This window comes from Aquarana catesbeiana, linkage group LG01, assembly GCF_042186555.1.
Source record: "Aquarana catesbeiana isolate 2022-GZ linkage group LG01, ASM4218655v1, whole genome shotgun sequence".
Classification (NCBI taxonomy): Eukaryota; Metazoa; Chordata; class Amphibia; order Anura; family Ranidae; genus Aquarana; species Aquarana catesbeiana.
Genome location: NC_133324.1, coordinates 778552211 through 778566501, shown reverse-complemented (window position 1 = coordinate 778566501; position 14291 = coordinate 778552211).

Genomic DNA, 14291 nt, shown 5'->3' with positions numbered 1-14291 from the left:
TTCCTGTATGTGCAGATGTGGCACCTTGCTGGGCCTTTCCCTGCATGGCTTTCTTACTATTGAAGTCTGCCAATTGAAATTACAGCTACTTAAGAGTGTCCTTGCCCTAACCCTCTTTCCCCAAAAAATACAAAACTGGACTGTTAAGAGAAATAAAACCTCTTTTACATCCCCCCCCCCCGCTCATCCTGCTCAGTCTGACACAGTAAAATCTGCAGCCTCTGGAGCCTGCAGCCCCTCAGGGGCCCCTCAGGAGGTGTAAGGTGATTTGTGTGAGGATTTTTTTGTAAGTGTCAGCAGATGTTGTGGGGAGGGAGGGGTGGCGTGTGTCAGTGTGCACAGATCTGACCAGTGACTTACCTCACCAAAGGCAGTGGTGCCGGCTCCCAGATAATGCTCTCCTCCTCCTCCTGGCTCGCTCGCTCAACCCTCAGCACTGACATTTTCCCGTCCCATCCTCCCTCTGCTAGCTATGCTCCAGCTCTCTGTTTAGGACTTAAAAAAGGCACCAAAAGCTCTCCTGGCCTGCACTCTGACTCAAATTCCAATTGGCCCATTACAGTGACAGGGAGTCCGCACAGGCCTGCTGGAGCAAAGGGCGGGGTTGCAATTGTGACCTCTGCGACCCCTTATGCTAAGCCCATGACAAAACACTTCCCCCTGCTTGCCCACACTGTCTTTTCCTTGCGTGACAATGCTGCTCAGTACTGTTGTCACCCCCGGATAGGAAGTGTGTTAAAGATGAAGCTTAAGTATGGATATTTTTGTGTAATTACATTGGTTCACCTTGAATCAATGTAAGTATGTATGTGTCATACCTGGAAGATTCCATGCAAGCTGGAAATCACTGTAGTAGGCACCATTATTACAGTGATTGCTGCTGGTTTCCAGATCCCCTGCCAAGCGGCTGCCCTGTTGATTAGTGAACACAGGAGGTCACTCACTCGGCATAGACGTCATTTAGAGAACACTTTGCATTTTCTCAACAAATGCAAAGCATCCTCTGTTTGGATGAGGTGGGGAAGTGGGGAGGTGATGCCACAATGTCCACCTTTTCCAATCAGAAAACACTTTGCATTTGATGAAAAAAGCTAACGGTGATTACTGTAGTAGTGGTGCCTATCTAACAATCACCTCCTTTTGAATCATAGTGTTGGAAATTTTTCTTTCAATCAGCAGCTGCAGCCAATCAGCTTCAGCACTGATCAATGTATTCCACTGTCAGAAAACAATAGCACATCAGGGAAGATTCCTCCGTCCACCTCGCTTGCGTGGATGGGGGAATCCGTTGTTTTTTTTTTCCACTGACTGGCCAAAAAAAAATTACCCATCTATGGGCAACCTAATGCCAATTACACACAATGAGAATATCAGATGAATGATGGTCCATTTTTTTTTTGCATGCTAGTCTCATATAGAAAACCGATAGATTGCTAAATTTTTTAAAATTCTCGTATGACAAAATACAAATTCACAAGTTATGTAATGTCTTGTATTGTATTGTAATGTATTCTTTCATTTCCAAGCATCTGTGATCTTGATCACACATTTTTTTATACAAATACTGTACTAATTACGCAAAAATCACTCTGCTATTGTACGAGAAAAATTTTCGTGCTTGTGCCTTTGGATATTTTCACATGAACTGTTGTGATCGGCTCTCGAAAACTGTGTTCTAACAATCAGATTATCTGATGATCGCTCCAAAAGCGGTATTTTTTGTCCAATTTTCTCATCGTGTGTACTAGGTATTAGCCATATACTGATGGAATGAGAATTAGTTAAAGTCACAGGGAAGACTGCACATATTGCTTGCATTCCACTCCTTATTCACATATAACATCTCATGTCAAATATGCTGTTACTGAAGTGCAATTACAAAGGCAAATTCAGTTCATGGCTTTGCATAGAGTATGTGGGTCAATACAATACGGGGACTTTTTAAAGAGAGCTTGTCCTTCCTAACTGTGTATAATGTGCATTTTCATAGAACAAAGGCTTCAAATAGTGCAAGACAGTTTGTATTTAAGTAGGTATAAAGGCAAGACATGTTTACCCTAATGCTTTCCCTGCATTACGATAAAAAATGTTCCAGTATTTGTATTGCCCCTTCACCTCCTTATACTTAGCTGAGTCCTACCTCGATCCAGTGCTGCACCCAACTGCAGCAGTGCTGCTCTCTTCCTCTTTCCTCACAGGATACGCAGGTAGTAGCAAAAGCCATTGGTTCCTGCTGCTGTCAATCAAATCCTGTGAGGAGGAAGCGGTTGTGGGGCCAAGCCACACTGTATGTGTCTATGCATTCACACAGCCCAACTTGGGAGCGAACCCGCATGTGTGATCCCATTGGAAGCAGTTTGCTATGGGGGCAGACACACTGGCAGGGGACCTCAGAGGAGGAAATTTGGGGCCCCACTGTGCAATATCATTGCACAGAACAGGTAAATATAACATATTTGTTACTTACAAAAAAAAGAACTTTAGCTTTTAGAAACACTTTAAAGATTATTCAGCAGTCCCAGAAAACAAACTTCAGAGCTGTGCTTAGTTACATTAGTGGCGGAACTACCAGGGTTGCAACAGTCGAACTTGCGACCGGGCCCTGGCATTCCTCCACTGTAAGGGAGCCCCAAGAAAGCACGAAAGACTTTAGGTCCAGCACCTGATGTTGCAAGTGCAAGGAGGGTGAGCTCCAGCACAGCTAGTACTCACTTCCGGCACTTGGCTCCAGTGACTGGCTCGCAGCTTGTGCAGGGTGTTTCAGGTCCCACGCGCTACGATTACTCTGTATGGCAGAGGCTGCATCTCTCCCTCTCTCCCCCCTTTCTCCCCTCTCCTGCCTCACACTAACACATGGACTAAAGTCCCCTCCCCCTCCTCCTCGGCTCGGATGTCACAGACAGGAGGAGGAGGGGGAGGAGAATGGACACAGCATCAACGGAACGGGACATGTTAATCTGAGGTTTGTACTGAATCTGAATGCTCAGCACTTTCAGGGGAAGGAGACACCCCTTTCCAGACAGGAAAGGGGACTCAGAGAAAGGTGCAAGTTGTCAAAGAAGAATACTTTCACTGATTTGTGGGGATAGGAGGATGTGCTATGAAGTAGGGGGTACTTTGGGAGGGGAGAAAACTTGTGCTGTGGAGGGGGTCTGATATTTTATTCAGCACAAGTCCTAGGACAAGTCCTCTCCCCTCCCAAAGTGCCCCCTAGCTCATAGAGCATTCTCTTATCCCCCCAAATCACTGCAAGTTGTCTTCTTTGACAACTTGTCACTTTCCTCCCTTCTTCAAAGAGATGCTGGCTGCTGTTGAGGAGACAATCATGGTGTCTGGGATCCTGAGCACCTCTCTCAAGATTTGGGGAAATCACCCCAGGTGCTTACACTATTGCCACCCCTGTCAGGCAAGTTAGTGGAGTCGAGTGCCAGAACTTTTTTTGGCACTGGGCTCCAGGATTTAGGGTTGGTTCACACTAAGGATCACAAAGGAATGTGCTGTGCGTTCCTGTGCGATTCACATGCCTTCCAGGTGCTGTGCGATTTCAGCTCTTTCATTTGAATGGGCTAAAATTGTGTCAGTCTGCACCAAGAGCTGTGCATGCGATCCTTTACAATACACACAGCAACTGGATTGCATGGTACTTCTGATCATACAATCTGGTGCAGGCAAATACTGCGTTTGCGACCTGCATTTGAGGAGTCATTAAGTTGACACCCGCTACAGATCGCTATGGCAATTTTGAATGCATTGTGGGAAATGCACACAAAATGCAGGTTTCCCTCAGGGCATTCTGGTATGAACAGACCCTTATGCCGCGTACACACGAGCGGACTTTACGGCAGACTTTGCTCGGCGTACTTTTCGCCGGACTTTGTTGGCTCCTTGCGCCGGACTTAAAAATGGACGGACTTGGCCACACACGATCACTGCAAAAGTCCGCTGGTTTGGAACGCGGTGACGTATAGCACGTACGACGGGACTATAAAAGTGCAAGCCCCACTACGGCACCCTTTGGGCTCCTTCTGCTAATCTTGTGTTTTTCTCGTGTTAGTAGAAGTTTGGTTAGAGACGATTCACGCTTTTCACACTTCAGCTTATTTCGATCGTTTTCTGCGGTTCAGTTTGTGCTTGTGAGGTTTGTATCTGCTTTTCAGTGCGTGTTGGTCAGTTCGTAACCTGCCTTGCAGGCCGTTCTGGTCCGCTCGTTCCTGATTTTCAGGTCGTTCTTCATAGGCCTTGCTGTTCTTCAGTGCGTTTGTTATAAGTTTGTTTGTTTGACCAGCCGACCGTTTTGAAGCCATGTCGTGTGGACGTACTCGTTCTCGAGTTCGTGCTGCGTGGGGACTTGGTGTTGGGGTTAATACTTTGACCCGAGTCCAGTCCATGAAGGCGAGGAGGAGTTCATGGATGAAGCCAGCGTGACCAATTCTCTCATATGCCTTTGCTCCGTGAGCTCCGTGAGAATAATCCTGAGGATTTCAGGAATTATCTCCGGATGGCGGACCCCGTCTTTGAGCGTCTGCTGGCTATGCTGACCCCCTATATCAGCAGGCAGGATACCTGCATAAGGCAAGCCATCAGTGCGAAGCAGAGGCTAGTTGCCACGTTACGTTACTTGGCGACAGGGAGAAGTCTTCAGGACTTGAAGTTCTCGACAGGCATCTCCCCCCAGGCTCTGGGGATAATAATCCCAGAGATTGTTCTGCCATCATTCAGGTCCTGCAGAAGGACTATATGAAGGTAAGTTTTATCCTTTAACATTACATGATATGTATTAAATGTTTTTTAATGTATTGTATAAATGTCCTCCTTACCTAATTGCCATGCTTTCAGTATGCTGTGAATGTCCCCTTTATCTTAATGCATGCCTGTTTTTGGACATTAATCATTTATTGCCCTACATGCATATTTACCTTCAATAACCTCCCCACCATGCAATCCTGGGTCCATTTATATCTCTAGCCTATAGTCCCTTGAACAATGTCTATTGTCTGCTCCATCGTCTTGTTTGACCCTCCCCCACCCCACAAATGTTTAAAACAGTCAGGTGTGTTTTGGGCCCTAATTAGAACCCCACCCCCCACCCCACAAATGTCTAAAAACAGTCAGGTGTGTTTTGGGCCCTAATTAGAACCCCTCCCCCACCCCACAAATGTTTAAAACAGTCAGGTGTGTTTTGGACCCTAATTAGAACCCCTCCCCCACCCCACAAATGTTTAAAACAGTCAGGTGTGTTTTGGGCCCTAATTAGAACACCTCCCCCCACATTCGAATGGATCAATGGGCCATCAGAGGGGGTGATTAATCTTATAAGTGGGCCTTATGTTTTTTAACATTTCAATTACAAACACACATATTAATAATGTTTGCCTGCTGTTGTTCACTAATGTTTTTGTGTAATCTGATATACAAGTTAGGTTTCAAAGTCCTTATCTTAATTTTTTTTTTTTTTTCACTCCACAGTTTCCTTCAAGTACACAGGAATGGCAGACTGTGGCCTCCCAGTTCGCTGACCGTTGGGACTTTCCCAACTGTGTTGGGGCGATTGACGGGAAGCATGTCCGGATTGTGCCACCACCGCATTCGGGGTCATATTTCTATAACTACAAGGGGTTCCATAGTGTAGTTTTGATGGCGGTGGTCTCGGCACATTTGGACTTTCTGTTTGTGGATGTGGGGAAGAACGTCCGGATGTCTGATGGAGGAGTCTTTGCACAGACCAAGCTGTGCCAGCGTCTCCAGACTGGTGGCCTGGGATTGCCACCTGATGACCAGAATGTTGATGGACTCCCCTCAGTATTTATCGCCGGTGAGCACTTGATGAGGCCGTTCCCCCAAAGGACACTCACCCCTGAGAGGAGGGTATTTAATTACTGGCTGGCCAGAGCAAGAAGAGTTGTGGAGAATGCCTTTGGGATTCTGGCCAGCTGGTTCCGTTTATTCCTTTCTGCAATTAATCTGGCGGACTATAAACTAAATTACGTCATACTTGCTTGCTGCATCCTACATAACTTTTTAAAGAGACATTCAGCGACATATATATCTTCTGTTGGGCCTGAGGCCAGACTGGAACAGGATACCACAATGACAGGCCTAGAAATTGGCCGTATTGGCTTGGCCCCCCGAACCGCACGTCAAGTGCGTGAGCGTTATGTTAATTATTTTAATGGTCAGGGGGCCATTGCTATTCAGCAACAGCTTTAATTTTACCAAAAAAAATAAATAAAAAGAATTGATCAAAAATATCTTTTTTTTTTTATTCTTGTTTGCATTTAGTTATGTATGTCTCCTAGTGCAATTGTAGTAGTGGCAAGTGCATTTACCTTTATTTAATCAGGCCCCCCAAAAAATTAAAAAATATTTGCCTGAAATAATCAGCCACACACATTGTATTAGTAAAAACTTTTTACTTTGTGCACATTGAAAGGTGCATTTTTTAATATTTTTTTTGTTTTTATTTTTTTTAATGATTTTTATTGGTGTAAAAATATATTTTTTTTTTTACGCTATTAAAGGCATATTTTTTCAAAAATAGACCTTGATAAAAATATTTACATTCACAACAGTGTTTTTATAAACATAACCAAACATTAAAGAACTTACAAAGTTCAACATTTAAAGAACGGTGCATGTGATATCACCCTTGGAAATCGTTCCTTTTTAATATGCTCAAAATTGAGAATTACAAAAGGGTCAAGTCAACATGTGCTATCTCCCATCATGGGTGAGCAATGTACGTGTTTTGTGTGTGCAATCCCTTTTTTTGTTCCTATGATCACAAAATAATTTTTAGGATGAAGGGGTTGCAAGCACAAAACAAGTACATTGATAACCCATGATGGAAGATAGCACATGATGACACACCGTGTGCATCATAATGAAAATTTGGGTATCACCAAAAAATTCTAAAAACATTTAGTAGAAAAAACAAACTTCACAAGGAAATGAAGAACATAATTGATGTTTTTAGGCCAAACGTTATTATATTCTGCCCAAAACATCAATCTTGTTCTTCATTTCCTGTTGCATGGAGTCCAGGCGAAGTTGCATGCTGTGAATTTGGTCACGCATTTTATCTATTTGGCCATTCCACAGCATTATCTGGCCAATCAGCCTTTGGGCACTGTCTGTGGTGAATGGCTCTGCCGCTTGGCCTTCCACAACCAGAAACTCACCTAAAATGAGTGAATAAAAACAAGGGTTACAATATGCATGCCAAAATACATTACCTTAAGCTGGGGTGTCAGTCACTCACTTGGTGGGCTTGAAACCTCGCACACTTCCTCCACCTCTCCTTGCTCCAGGCGTGGTCTTGGGCTGGGGCTTGGGGTATCTTCTGCCTCAGGCTGGTAACTTGGGGGGGTCCTGGGATCCTTGGACTGTTGTCTGAGTCTTTTCTCCCCTATGAGAATAGAACAAAAGGTATAGTTAAAACACAGTGATATTTTAGATTTTAGTAAATAATCTTAAACGTTGGTTAGGAGTTGTGGCCAATTGCCTTTTTTGGTCATCAAAAATTTAGAAGACAGGATGAACATTCCCTCTGAACAACAATTATAAACAATGCACATTTTCTGGCAAGTTTCACAGATGCAGACACCTCAATGATCTCCTATGTGTATTACACCTCTAAAATGTATTTATGGTCACATAGTACACTATAGTGCTCGTGAGTCCAGATGTGTAAACAGCTGCTGTGTCCTGTCCCTACATTACACTGAATCATTTTTGAAGAAGCATTATATTTTCCAACACATCTACACCACATCAACAAATTGTGGGAAGTTGACAAATTATCAAGACATAAATGTATGTACAACCCTGTACCATTGTATTTGGCGAAAAAATAACGTCATTTTCTAAAGTATCATATGTATTTTACAAAGAACGGTCTTTACGAACGATGCTGTATAAAGTCAAACAATATGGATCAGCATGCAAGTTAAGTATCTCAATAGGAAAACACAACAAGTACTTACTTTTTTTAAGCAGCTTCTTTATTCGCCAATATTGTTCTGGCTCCCGACTTTTGATGTCAGACCACCGCTTCCTCAATTGTTCTTTCGACCGTTTTGTGCCAAATTTAGCTTCTAGAGCGGTAACAACTGAGGACATTATTTTGTCCTTACGCATATTCGGTCGTGTGTACGGTCCTTTTTTGCTATCGTAGTCCTCCCTTCTCAATATGGACACCATCTCCACCATCTCTTCAAAAGCCATGTTGGTGGCCTTATATCTCCTCCGGGATGTGGATGGTTGGAGCTCCGGGCTTCTTCCGCGCTACTTCCACTGATTCTCTCCGCCATCTTTAGCTATCTACTCCCACTGCGCAACGAAGAGTGAAGGGGCGGGGACAAATCGTACTAAAGAACGTCAGGGGCGGGCGACGCAGGCGGAGCATGACACATGCGCAGTGTATATAAAGCTATTACGATGGCCTACGTATGTCCGTGCGGAAGTAGCGAGCGTCAGAAACGAAGGTAGGATTAAAGTGGGGGTGTGTGTGTTTGGTGTGTGTGTGTGTGTGTGTGTGTGTGTATGTATGTGTCCCCTAGAACCAAAATAATCCTGTGATTTGTGACTGACATTAGTTTGGATCTTGTGTCTTGTCTTTCAGAAACAATGAATCCCTTTAAAGAGGAAGAATATTTGTCACAATTTATTGAGCTCTATCAGGAAAAGAAAAACCTGTGGGAGGTCAAATACCCACTATATTATAATAGGGATGTAAGGAAGGCAACACTGGGCACACTTTTAGAGTTTGTGAAGACTCGAGTCCCCCAGGCAGACCTCAAGTTTGTGGACAAGAAAATTTGTATCTTGCGAAACATGTATAAGCGGGAACACAATAAAATCCAGGAGTCGCTCAGATCCGGTGCAGCAGCTGACCAAGTATATGTACCCAAGTTGTGGTACTACCACAAACTGCGATTCCTCGATGACCAGACCGAAGCCAGGCAATCACTTTCGACCCTTCCCCCCACCCTTCCCTCCAGCCTTCCCTCCACTCTTCCCTCCAGCCTTCCATCCACCTCCACCCCAGCTGAGGAGTTCCAGGATGAACTGGGCCTTTTCATCATTGATGAAGTTGATGCGCCCAGCTTCAGCCAGGTATCCTTTTTTGTGTAATTTGTGATTGTGTAAATGTTATTAATGATGTTAACGTGTTAATTTTTTAAGTGCTTCCTAAAAAATGACTTCAGCACAAATATTAATATGTAGACATATCACTAGACAGCAGTGGCCAAAAATATACTACTTCAGATATTGTTGATCAGCTGAAATAATGGTGGTGTCAAATAGATAGCCTTTACTATTTTGTGTAAATTATATTTGAAAGTCATGAGCTGAAAATTGTGTGTGATTGCATAACACAAATTACAACTATGTCCCTTTTTTTGACACAGGATGACCTCAGCCAGGAGGAGGCCTTGCCCAGTGGGAGAGAGGAGGAGGCCTTGCCCAGCGGGAGAGAGGAGGAGGCTGTGGCTGGGCCAAGTCGAAGCCGCACGGAGTGTCAGGTGCCTCCCCTCCGCATTCTCCACCAAAGGCCCAGGAGAATGACACAAACTGAGCAGGAATCCCTAGCCCTCATAGGGGAAGCAAGCCAGATCCTGAGCAAACCACCCAATGCAGAGGAGGCGTATGGCACCTATATAGCCAGCAGATTGCTGGAGTTGGAAAAGGGCCAACGCCTCCTCTGTGAGGGTCTAATTTTTAAGGCATTTGAGAAGAGCCTGAGAGGGGAGCTTACTGCTACCACATATCTGGCAGATGAAGCCACTCCTCCTCCTCCTCCTCCTCCTGCCCCAAGTACACCCCCAGAGGCACAACCTCCGAGGAAGGCTGCAGAGAAGCGTGGAGGGAAGGCTGCAGAGAAGCGTGCAGGGAAGGCTCCACGGAAGACTCAAAAGTGATTGCCTGGCTTCTGTCTGGTCTGACTGTGCTCCCTGTGCTCCCTAGTCGCAAGATATCAATATTCTGGTCCTAAAACTTGATGTGTGTCCTGGGGGACGAAAGGCTTCCCAGATTCTAAAAGTGTCTCCAGTGTTGCCTTCCTAATTTTTTTTTCACAAAAATAAATGTATTTTTTGGTTACCTTATACATTATTGCCTATGTGTTTTGATTCAAAAACGCCATTTTGTTTGGAAGTAGGCAGGTACAGGTCAAAAAGACTATGGGGTTGATTTAAGAAAAGCAAATAGACTGTGCACTTTGCAGAGGTGCACAGTCTATTTGACTGCCTTGACTTTGCAAAGAGTACCCAATCCTGTGCAAGGAAAATTATAAAAACAGCATTTTTGCTTGCACATGATTGGATGATGGAAGTCAGCAGAGCTTCTGCTCATTTACTAAGCTCTGGAGCAACTGCTCTTGCAGAGGGCAACTGCACAGTCTTTTTCCCTTTAGTAAATCAACCCCTATGTGTGTTTTTGACAAAAGGCTAAATCATTTCGAATATCAAGTGAAAAGTACTAATGAAAAGTTCACTTTAGAAATTGCACAGCAAGTGCACTTGTTGGACGTGCAGTTGCTGTAAATCTGAGGGGAAGAGCTGAAATTAGGGGAAGCTCTGCTGTTTTTATCATAAAACCATGTGCAATAAAAAGTTTTCTTTTTTTTTTTTTTTGGGCTTCCTTGCATGTGCCCCTCGGAACCACAGTGAAGGCACTTCAAAATGCTCTTTCTGTGCAATTCCAAGTAGAATTAGCACTTGTAGTGAAAAATGAATTTGCCTTTGTAAAATACACCCCCCTATGTCTAATGAACAAGGGACAACAACCTCATTAAGGTTCATTAAAACAACACAAAATATTAAGGTTATTGTGGTAACTTGAGTGTTGAAATCAATAAAAAAAATAAAGATGAGTCCAAAATCTAATTAAATTTTTTTTATTTATGGAGATCTGGCTTTTTACAAATATTATATTAGTCAAGGCATGAGGATAAATCATGAAGAAAGTAGTTTGTGAGAACTCTGTGTGAATATAAAGCAGAAAAACAACTTCATTCCTCTCGCATTATCAATCCTACAAAAAGCGCTGTATTATAAGATCACAGAAGAGGAATGTGCTAGCTTCAAGAAGAAGGCTTCAAGACGAAGACTAGTTTTACCAGACCGAGCGCTTCTGTCTTGTAATTGCTTCAGAGCATGTGTCAGTTTGAGTTCGTCGGACTAGCACACAGACGACCGGTTTGTCCGCTAGAAAGAAGAGTCCGTCGGATAGATTTAAAACATGTTTCAAATCTAAGTCCGTCCAACTTTTGAGCAAACAAAGTCCCCTGGAGCCCACACACGATCGAATTGTCCGACGAAATCCAGTCCGCCGGGCAAAGTCTGCCGTAAAGTCCGCTCGTGTGTACGCGGCATTAGTCTAGATACACAGGATTTCATTTGTATCTCAGGAAGATCCCACCAAAACCACAACAGTTAAAGTGGGGTTCCACCCAAAAAAACAAAAATACCTGAAAAATTGTAAAAAAAAAAAAAAAAAACATTTGAATATTTTTTTTTTTTTACTTACCTCTAAATGCCTGTTGCTAGGTGGTCCCTCGTAGTCTGCCTCTTCCTTTGCCTGGGCTGGTGACATCACTTCCCCCTCGGCACAGGAAGGGCTTGGCTCTGCTCCCTCCCTCCTGTCAATCATCTGGGACCCATTACAGGTCCCAGGTGATTGAACGGCCAATCACGGCGCGCGGCGCCGCTCGCGCATGCGCAATGGGTGCCAGGCTGTGAATCCACAGCCCGGCTCCCACAGTTGAAATGCTGGCACCGACGAGCGGAGGGGGGGGACGAGCGGGGCTTCGATCCCCCGCATCGCTGGACCCAGGGACAGGTAAGTATCCAATTAAAAGTCAGCAGCTGCAGTATTTGTAGCTGCTGACTTTTAATTTTTTTTTTTTTTAATGGAGCCCCTGGGTGGAACTCCTCTTTAAGAAGTATGGATTTGTATTAGAAAGGTAGAGGATTTGTGTTTTGGGGGGGGGGGGGTTTGAGCTGGGAAGGAGGATTTGGGTAGTAGGATTTGTGACAGAACTGGGGAGAGTACTTATGCTGGCATGGGTGGAAGAGGATTTTGTGCTGGGGAGGATGGGGGGAGAGGAGTTTACCCAGGATGGGGGGAGAGGGTTGGGCTGGAAGGGAGGACCTAGAGGAGAGAAGGGGGCTTGCATTGTGAAGGGGAAAGGGTTGGCAGATGGATGGTGGCGTGGTAGGGTATCAGAAAACAAGAGGAAAAAGAAGATAAGGGTCTGGTATGGATTTTTAGGGGGACCCCCACGCATTTTTTTTTTTTAAATTTTGGTTCAGGGTTCCCCTTAATATTCATACCAGAGCCAAAGGGCCTGGTAATGCACTGTGGGGAAACCCCAGGCCGTTTTTTTCAATGACTTTTATGAGTATTGCAGATTCATTATAGCTGCCAGCGCTACCACTAGTACTTTTAAATGACTTTCTTTTCCTTTAGAAATGTAATTTTGTTCTCGGACTGTTGTAAACACGGGAAACATGCGCCATTTTACAGACATGCTATAAACACCCCCCAGGTACGAAATTTAAAGGAATATTTCACTTTTATTGTTTCACTTTAAGCATTATTAAAATCACTGCTCCCGAAAAAACTTTTCTGTTCTGCGGCTTTCGAATTTGCCGCGAACACCCCAAATTTTTCGCTATTTGGCGAATGGGCGAACAGCCAATGTTAGAGTCAAACTCATGTTCGTCCCGAACAGACAGCCCATGCCTACTGATAACAGCAACCCCCACCCTGCCCCGCCCTGCCGCTAGCCCAGCGCTGCCAGTCTGACCTTCCATCCTCCATCAGTGCCCCCAGTGTGAGCCACTTGCTGTCAGGGCTCTCCTTCTGCACCACTGCGGCTCATTTTCCTGGGGTCGGCAATGGTTATGCTGGTTCTCCTGTCATGGGTGATCTGCTCAGGGTCCACTCAATAAGCTTGTCAGTAACATCCTGTTTCAAAACCTTTCCAATTCTGGGAGTGCAGGTCTTATATGCTGGTAAAATTTATAACATTTATGGCAGTACACAAATACAGGTGAACACAGTGGCGAAACTACCAGAGTCACAAAGATTGCACTTGCGAATGGACCCTGATGTTCTGCCACCGTGGGGGGCCCCAATATGACAGGAAGGGGGCCGCTGTGGGACCGTAATAAAGGACCCCAGGCCCAGAGGGAAGGGCCCCGGGACCAGAGTTCAGGAGGGGCCCTTCATGGTTTCTTGTACTGGGTCCTGAAAGTTGTAGTTACGCCTCTATAACATATCGACCACTGTTGGTCATTACAGGTTTTATTGTTGTCTGCCTCACTATTGGGAAAATTCAACACTCTATTTGTGCTGGTGACCATAGAGGAAAATGAGGGCACATCTAAAATTAGAGCTGTCCCTAGAAAAAACGGTATGGGGAAACCTTACAGTTGGGACATCTGTTGAAGAATAAAATCCCCCTCACTTTGGTAGATTTCCTCTAACTTCCTGTAGCGTCTGAGGTCAGAAGTGAAGGCAAATTTCCCAAAAAACACTCAAATTAGGTGTTCGCCTATTCGGCGAACACCTAGATTGTTGGAGCATTTGATGCACAGTGCATTGGAATCCCTGATTGGCTGAAGCAATCAAGGCTTTGACCAATCAGGGCAAAAATCACTGTCAGAGCCATAATTGGACACAGTCATGATGACTCTCTCCTATCATAGCTCATTGCTCATAGACCCACCCCACACTATAAAAGATTCCTTCCCAGAGCAGCCATTTGCAGTGTGATATTGCAGTGGAGATAGATAGAAAAGGGCTCTGTTCATTGCTACTAGCGTGTAGTGTGTTATAGTGTGCTATTGTGATTCTATTGTGAGTGTAAAGTATCAGTGTAGTGTGAATATAGAGATAGTGCATTAGTGTGTTAGTGCAGTTTCACTGCAGTATATTGAGGTGTGTTAGTGCACTTTTACTGCAGTATATTGAAGTGTGTTAGTGCAGTTTTACTGCAGTATATTGAGGTGGGTCAGTGGCGTGTGTCTGCGTAATGAGTACTCAAGTTAAAGTGCACCAAACACCACTTTCTATTGATTAAATTGCATCCAAGTACCCATTTCCCCTTCCTTATTACATTTTGGTAATAAGCCCCCCCCAACCCCCCCCCCCCCCAACATGTCTGGGAGAACAGCAAGGAGAGGCAGAAGTTCCCATGGAACAGTAAGAGGGCCAGCAGTGTACGTGTCAACTGGCAAAGGTGGATATGGTCCATCCTTGGGCAGGGCATCATTTCAGTTTAG